Source organism: Meriones unguiculatus (assembly GCF_030254825.1).
Source record: "Meriones unguiculatus strain TT.TT164.6M chromosome Y unlocalized genomic scaffold, Bangor_MerUng_6.1 ChrY_unordered_Scaffold_23, whole genome shotgun sequence".
In the NCBI taxonomy this organism is placed as follows: domain Eukaryota; kingdom Metazoa; phylum Chordata; class Mammalia; order Rodentia; family Muridae; genus Meriones; species Meriones unguiculatus.
In genome coordinates this window covers 4,313,724-4,321,739 of record NW_026843709.1, presented here as the reverse complement: position 1 = coordinate 4,321,739, position 8,016 = coordinate 4,313,724, and the positions used below count along the sequence as shown (strand labels likewise).

The window sequence follows — 8,016 nt, the reverse complement described above, 5'->3', positions numbered from 1 at the left end:
AAAGACAATTTATTGTGATCAAACCACTCTTTCACTAGGGGAATTGGGTGGTAGTCAATTGAGTTGTTGAGCCAAGGCATCCTATGGAAATTTTCAAGCAACCAGGGCTGTTGTTTTTAAAATATTTTGCTCCCTACACTCAAATGATAGGTCAGTGCCATTTTCTTGGATCCACAGTGATGCTTCCTTCTGCATCAAATAGGATTTCATACAGAGACCTACAGTCTGATATTATGCAAAGATAGACCCTAAAACATCCAGCACAGAATCAGATTTGCCTATGAAATCTCCCTTCCCTCAGAGCTCTTGGCAGCCTGCAGGGGAGGAGGCACAAAAGTGTCACAAGTAGAGGGAATTGAAGACACATGGAGAAAAATGCAGTGAGATTCAGGCCCAGAGAAAGGTGATACAGCCAGCCTCGATGAGACCTAATTTGCTAGCATCAGATATAAGGGGAAGGAAGACCTCCCCTATCAGGGAAGTAGAGAAAGCAGCACATAAGGGTAGAAGAAGGTGGGTGGGTGGGACTAGAAGGAGAAGTGGAGGCAGCATCAGAGGAGATAAAAAGTGAAGAGATCATAATAAATAAATACATAAGAAAAACTGTGATCAAGGTGATGGTATATAGAGCTCTTCAGGACTGATGGCTTCTTCTTGATGGTGCTGCCAGGGTGTAGCAAGGATGAACTAAGTGTTCTTTAAAGGAATTGGCACTGAGAATCTAATCATGTTACAATGAGTAGATGAACAACACATACTTCAACTGATGCATTTTAAGAAACTATATTTAATTTGACACATCAGTAGGAGTTTGAACCTGGAAGCAATGAGAAAGTAGTGTATATTATTTGTATATTATATGAAATTCCCACATAATCAATAAAAATAATATGTTGACTACCTTTACAATGACTTTTAACATGGAGAAAATATTCTGGTAAAGGAGAGAAGAGTTTGATTCTGTAAGGCATGCATTCCAGGAGCTCATTATGTAGTAGAGAATGAATTAGTGGTTAGGCATCTACCTCAGACCCCATGAGCTCAGGTGGCCACATCTCTGAAAAAGCAGTCCTGGCAATAACACTACTTTTATAGGGTTTTTCTGGAGGGCCTAAGCATGAAACACAGCTATTCTTGTGCCCAAGGCTTATAACAGGGACCCTTTTCTCTGTTGTGGGGACCAGTTTTAACTGTAAATCCCAGGACTAGGAGTGTTCCTCACTGACCAATGTGTATGTCACAGCTCCCTATCCAGGAAGGTCAGCCAAGGCAACCCTGCATATTGAGGGTTGTCAAATCTAGTGTGGAAGAGCACCAGCTGTGAAATAGTTGATTTACACTCAGATTTCTATTTACACTCCTCAGTTTTCTGTTTCAGGCAAACCAATCCCAGGAAATGTCTGGTTTCCTTCTCTTTTCCCTGCTCTTAAAGTCTCAATGCCTCAAGGAACTCTGCACCATGCCAGCTTAATATATCAATAAGAATGTGAAGGTCTATTTAGTGACTACACAAATAACTGCTCAGTTCAAAGTCATAACCTAGGAATTTTCAGATCCAAGACAATAGTAGGAGAACACCTTGTAATTCAGTACATTCACTTTAATCCCACAGCACTTTAAAGCTTTAATTCTTAGGAAGCTGTCCAATTCAATAAACATTAAAGTTTGATTTCCTACCTGACAATGTCACAGAGGTAAACAGGAGTAGGGGGTGTGATGTGGATAAAAGGATGAGATAAAGGCTTGTTGGGTTTCAAAAGAAAAAAGTCACAGGTGCACAGGATCAGAGATACTTGACACTGAGGAAAGTTTGTTTACTCATCTCCATGGAAACCTCAAGAATCTATCAGGTGCTGATTGGGTGAGAGGAAGAATGATGTTATGAAACAGGTGAAAGCCAGTAAGAGTTTCAGGAGCCAGTTATTAAAAGGGCCAATTTGACAGCTTCCTCATGAGAAAGGTTGAGCATTCCTACATGCCTAAATCTGGGCTACTGAAAGCCCATAACACAGTGATGACAGTTCCTGTGTCCAAAACTCTTAGTTCAAGAAAAGTGTCACATATTTCTTTCAAGTTATCATTAATGAATGTCATGTGTCCTTGACATGTGACTTTAACATAATCACGGATTCCATTATAATTTGTTAAATGCACAGACATGTCCTCTATCATGGAAATATTTCCTGGAAAAATGCTCCTGACCAAGGCAAGTCTTTGAAAATAAAGCATTCAATTGGGACCTTACATTTTTACAGAGACCATCCAGGATGTCATGCTAGTAAGCAGTCAGTCCTTGTTTGAAGTCCTTCACCAAAACCAAAAGCTTTTCATACTGAACCACAAGTGGAAGTCAGAGAAAGGGAGACTGAAAGCGACAGAGAGAGAAAGCTAGAGAGACAGATTGAGAAATATAGAGACCGAGACTGAGAGAAATAAAGATACAAACTGACAGAGACTGATATACCGAGACTCCAGCAGCTTGGTCACTATCATTGGCATATCAACCTCAAAGTATGCTGTCCAATAATATAACTTCAAAAGGAATTTTTTTAATATTTTTATTCAGGTTTATCAATTATATTTTATTCACTTTTTATACCCCCATAACTTTACCTCTCTGATCTAAATCCCGCCTTCCCTCTTATCTTCTCACACATGCTCCTCCCCAAGTCCACTGATAGGGGAGGACTTCTTCCTATTCATCCTAGTCTGTCAGATCTCATCAGAAGTGGCTGCATTGTCTTTTCCTATAGCCTGCTAAGGCTGCACCCCTATCAGGGTGAGGTTTCAACGGGCAGGCCAATCAGTTCATGTCAGAGGCAGTCCCTGTTCCCATTACTATGGAATCTATTTGGTCACTGAATTGCCATGGGCTATGTCTACACAAGGGTTCTAGGTTATATCCATGCATGGTACTTGGTTAGTCTCAGGAAAGATCCCTGTCCTGAGATATTTTGGTACTATTGCTCTCCTTATGGAGCTCCTTTCCTCTTTGTCAGGCATTTAACTTGTTCCCTGTTTTCTCCTTCTGATGTCCATCTTCTTTGTCTTTTGGGATGGGGATTGAACATTTTAGACAGAGTTCTCCCTCTTGATTAGTTTCTTTAGGTGTATAGATATTAGTAGGTTTATCCTACATTATATGTCTGTATGAGTGAATATAAACTGTGTGTCTTTCTCTTTCCAGGATAGCTCACTCAGGATGACCCTTTCCAGATCCCACCATTTATCTGCAAATTTCATGTTTCCTTGTTTTTTATTGCTGAGTACTATTCCATTGTGTAGTTGTAGCACAATATCTGTATCCAAATAAAACTGCTTCAAACATTGTTGTGCAACTGTCTTTATTGTGTACTTGAGCCTCCTTTGGATATATTCCTAGGAGTGGCATAGCTGGATCTTGAGGAAGTGCTATTCCTAGTTGTCTTAGAAAGCACTATATTGATTTACAGAGTGGTTGTACAAGTTCACATTCCCATCTGCAGTGGAGAAATGTTCCCCTACTCCACAACCTCTCCAGCATATGTTGTCACATGAGGGTTTTTTTGTTTTATTTTGTTTTGTTTTTGGTCATTCTGATGGTTCTAAAGAGAAATCTCAGGGTCCTTTTGATTTGCATTTCCCTGATGGCTAAAGACTTTGAGCATTTCTTTCAGTGTTTGTCTGCCATTTGATATTCTTCTATCAAGAATTCTGTTTAGCTCTGTTCCCATTTTTTAATTGGCTTACTTGATTTGTTGCCTTTCAAGTTTAGTTCTTTATATAGCCCTATGTCACATAGAGACTTGGTGAAGATTCTTTCCTGATCTGTAGGCATTCATTTTGTTTTGATGACTGTGTACTTTGCTTTACAGAAACTTTTCACTTTCATGAGGTCCCATTTACTGATTGTTGCTCTTAGAGCCTGTGCTGTTGTTGTTTGTTCAGGAAGTTGTCTCCTGTACAAATGAGTTCAAGGCTCTTCCCCACTTTTTCTTCTAACCAATTTAATGTTTGTTTGTTTTTTTATGTTGAGCTCTTTGATCCACTTGAACTTTAAGTTTGTGAAGGGTGATAAGTGTGGATCTATTTGCATTTTCTACCTGTAGACATCCAGTTAGAACAGCACCATTTGTTGAAGATGCTATCTTAATTTTCCATTGTATAGTTTTGACATCTTTGTCAAACTCAGATGTCCTTAAGTGTGTGCATTTATTTCTGGGTCTTCTATTTGGTTCCATGCAATTTTTATTACTGTTGCTCAATAGTACAGCTTGAGATCAGGAATGGAAATACCTCCAGAAGCTCTTTTATGATAGATGATTGTTTTAGCAATTACAGGTTTTGTGTTTTTAAACATGAAGTTGCAATTTTTTTTTCAATTTTTATGTACAGAATTGCGTTGGTAATTTGATGGGAATTGCATTGAATCTGTAGATTGGTTATGATAAGATGGCCATTTTTACTATGTTTATCCTGCCAAGCCATGAGCATGGGAGGTATTTCCATTTTCTGTTATCTTTTCTAATTCTTTCTTCAGAGTCCTAAAATTTTTTTACATACAAGTTTTGACTTGCTTGGTAGGGTTACACCATGGTACTTTATATATTTTGTGGCTTTTGTGAAGGGTGTTGATTCCCTAATTTCTTTCTCAGCCCTTTTGTCATATGTATACAGCATGGCTACTGACTTTTTGAGTTAATGTTGTATCCTGCAACTTTACTGAAGGTGCTTATCAGCTCTATGAGCTCCCTGGTAAAGTTTGGGGGTCACTCAGGTATACTATCATATCATCTGCAAATAGTGATACTTTGACTTCTTCCTGTCCTATTTTTATCCCCTTGATCTCCTTCAAGTGTCTTATTGCTCTAGAAAGGCCTTGCAGAACTATGTTGGCGGAGATATAGAGAAAGCAGGCAGTATGGCCTTGTCCCTGATATCAGTGGGATTGCTTTAAGTTTCTTTCCATTTAATTTCATATTGGTTGTAGGCATGCTGTGTATTGCCCTTACGATGTTGAGATATGTGTCTTGTATCCTGATATTTCCAATGCTTTAAACATGAATGGATGTTGTTTTTGTCCAATTCTTTTTCATCAATGAAGGAGATTATCATGAGTTTTTTTTTTTTTTTTTTCAGTTTGTTAATATGGATTTCTGTATATTGAACCACCCCTGCATACCTGTGATGAAACCTACTTGGTCATAGTGGATGATAGCTTTGATATGTTTTGTACTAAGTTTGCAAGTATTTTCTTGAGTATTTTTGCATCAATGTTCATAAGGGTGAGTGGCCTGAAATTCTCTTGATATTTTCGGCCTTTGTGAGGTTTTAGTACCAAGGTGACTGTGGCTTCATAGAATGAATTTGATAGTATTCCTTGGGTTTCTATTTTGTGGAATAGTTTGAAGAGAAGATGAGTTAGCTCTTATTTGAAAGTATAGTAGAATTCAGTTTTGAAAACTTCTGGTCCAGGGCTTTTTTTTTCGATTAAAGATTTTGATGAGTGCTTCTATTTCCTTAGGTAATATAGGACTATTTAATTGACTTACCAGTTCTTGATTCAGTTATAGTAAGTGGATTCAATCAAGGAAGTTGTTCATTTAGCTTAGATTTTCAAATTTTGTGGCATACAGATTTTGAAGTAAGTCCTAATGATTATTTGGATTTCCTCAGTGTCTGCAGTTATGTCCCCCTTTTTATTTCTGATTTTGTTGATTTGGATGGTGTCTCTCTGCCTTTTAGTTAGTTTGGCTAAGTATTTGTCTATCTTGTTTATTTTCTCAAAGAATCAACTCTTAGTTTCATTGATTCTTTGAATTATTTTATTTCTTTCTAATTGATTGATTCCAGCCCTGTGTTTTATTATTTCCAGCCATTTACTACTGTCTACTATTTTTGGTGTGTCTCCTTCTTTTTTTTTATCCCCCTAAGGTTTTTAGGTGAGCCATTAAGTTGCTTGAATGATATGTCTCAAATTTCTTCCTGAAGGCAGTTAGTGCTATGAACTATCCTCTTTACACATCTTTCATTGTGTGCCATGAGATTGGGTATGTTGTCTTCATTTTCATGGAAGTCTAGGAAGACTTTAATTTCCTTCTTTACTTCTTTCTTTACCCAGTTGTCATTTAGTAGGAAGTTGTTCAGTTTCAAAGTATATTCTGTTGTTAATTTCCAGTTTTATTCCATGGTGATCAGATAAGATACAAGGGAGTATTTCAATCTTCTTGTATCTGTTGTGGCTCACTTTGTGACCAACCATATGGTCTATTTTGGAGAAGGTTCCATGAAATGCTGAGAAAGTAAATTATTTTGTGTTTTGGTGTAATGATCTGTAAATGTCTGTTAGGTCCATTTGATTCATGACCTCTGTTAGAGATATTGTTTCTTTGTTTAATTTCTGTTTTGTTGACCTGTCCTTTGTTGAGAGTGGGCTGTTGAAATCTCCCACTATTAATGTGTGGAGATCTATGTGTGGATAAATTTTATCCATGTTTCTTTTAAAAATGTGGGTGCCCTTGTATTTGGGGCACAGATATTCAGGATTGTGAATTCTCCTGGTGGAGTTTTCCCTTGATGAGTATAAGTGTCCTTCCCCATCTCTTTTTATTAATTTTGGTTAAAAGTCTATTTTATCAGTCATTAGAATGACTACTCCTGCTTACTTCTTGGGTCCATTTGCTTGGAAAGCCATCTTACAGCCCTTTACACTCAGGTAATATTTGTCTTTGTGACTTAGGTGTGTTTCTCTATGCAACAGATTGCTTTGTCTTGTTTATGCATCCATTCTGTCAGTCTGTTTGTTTTTATTGGAGAATTGAGTCTATTGATGTTGAGAGAGATTAATGACCAGTGGATGTTATATCTTTTGAGTTTGATGTTGGCTGTGGTAGCAAGTTTATGTGCTTGGTTGCTTTTTCTTTTACTGTAGTGAGGTTAAATTATTTCCTGTGTTTTTTTGAAAGTTTCTAGCTTTCTTGGGTTATATTTTTCCTTCTAGCATCTTCTGTATTGCTGAATTTGTGTGTAGGTATTGTTGAAATTTGTTTTTGTCATTTAATATCTTGTTTTCTCCATCAATGAGGACTGATAATTTTGCTGGGTACAATAACCTGGGATGACATCTGTGTTCTTTTAGGGCCTGCATGATATTTGTCCAGGTCCTTCTGGCTTTCATAGATGCTGTTGAGAAGTCAGGTAAGATTCTGATGAGTTTGTCATTATATGTTACTTGGGCTTTATCCCTTGCAGCTTTTAGTATTTTTTTCTTTGTTCTATATCTTTATTGTTTTGGTTATTATGTTGCAGAAATTTTTTTTTCTGAACTAATTTATTGGGTGTTCTACAGACCTCTTGTATTCTTATTTGCCTCTTTAAGTTGGGGAAATTTTTTTCAATGATTTTGTTGAAAATATTTTCTGGCACTTGGAAGAGGGAATCTTCTTTTTCCTCGATTCCTATTATTCTTAGGTTTTGTCTTTTTATGTTGTCTTGCAATTGTTGAATGATCTGTGTCAGGAATTTTTTAGATTTAACAGTTTCTTTGACAGATACAATGATTACTTTCATTGTATCATCCACACCTGAGGTTCTTTCTTCCATCTCTTGTAGTCTATTAGTTATGCTTATCTCTATATTTCCTGTTTCTTTTTTCCTATGTTCTTTCAGTTCACAATTCCTTCTATTTGTGTTTTCTTTAATTTCTCCAAAATATATGGAATGCTTCACAGATTTGCATATCATACTTACACAGGGGCCATGAACTTCTCGGTAATGTTCCAATTATCATATGTAATTGGAACTGTTGAAGAGAGCACCATATATTTATTTCAAGTGGTCATTAATTAAGTCACATGTCATTGACTTGAGTTTCACATTTTCACAGATTCCATTATTATTTGTTAAATGCACAGATATGTCCCTACTTCAGTTAAACATTTTTTGAGAAAATGCTCCCTAGGGCAAATCATTGAAGAAAAAGCATTTAATTTGGACATTGCTTATATTTTTACAGAGATCATCCATGATGTCTCATAA

General features: G+C 36.9%; 1 non-coding gene across 1 annotated transcript; it reads right to left on the bottom strand.

The window, feature by feature from the left end:
* Window positions 1-7,687: 7,687 nt before the first annotated feature.
* LOC132651677 (U6 spliceosomal RNA) lies at window positions 7,688-7,796 on the bottom strand. The gene has a single exon (XR_009589261.1). It is a non-coding gene; the product is annotated as a U6 spliceosomal RNA (small nuclear RNA).
* Between the last annotated feature and the right edge of the window lie 220 nt (window positions 7,797-8,016).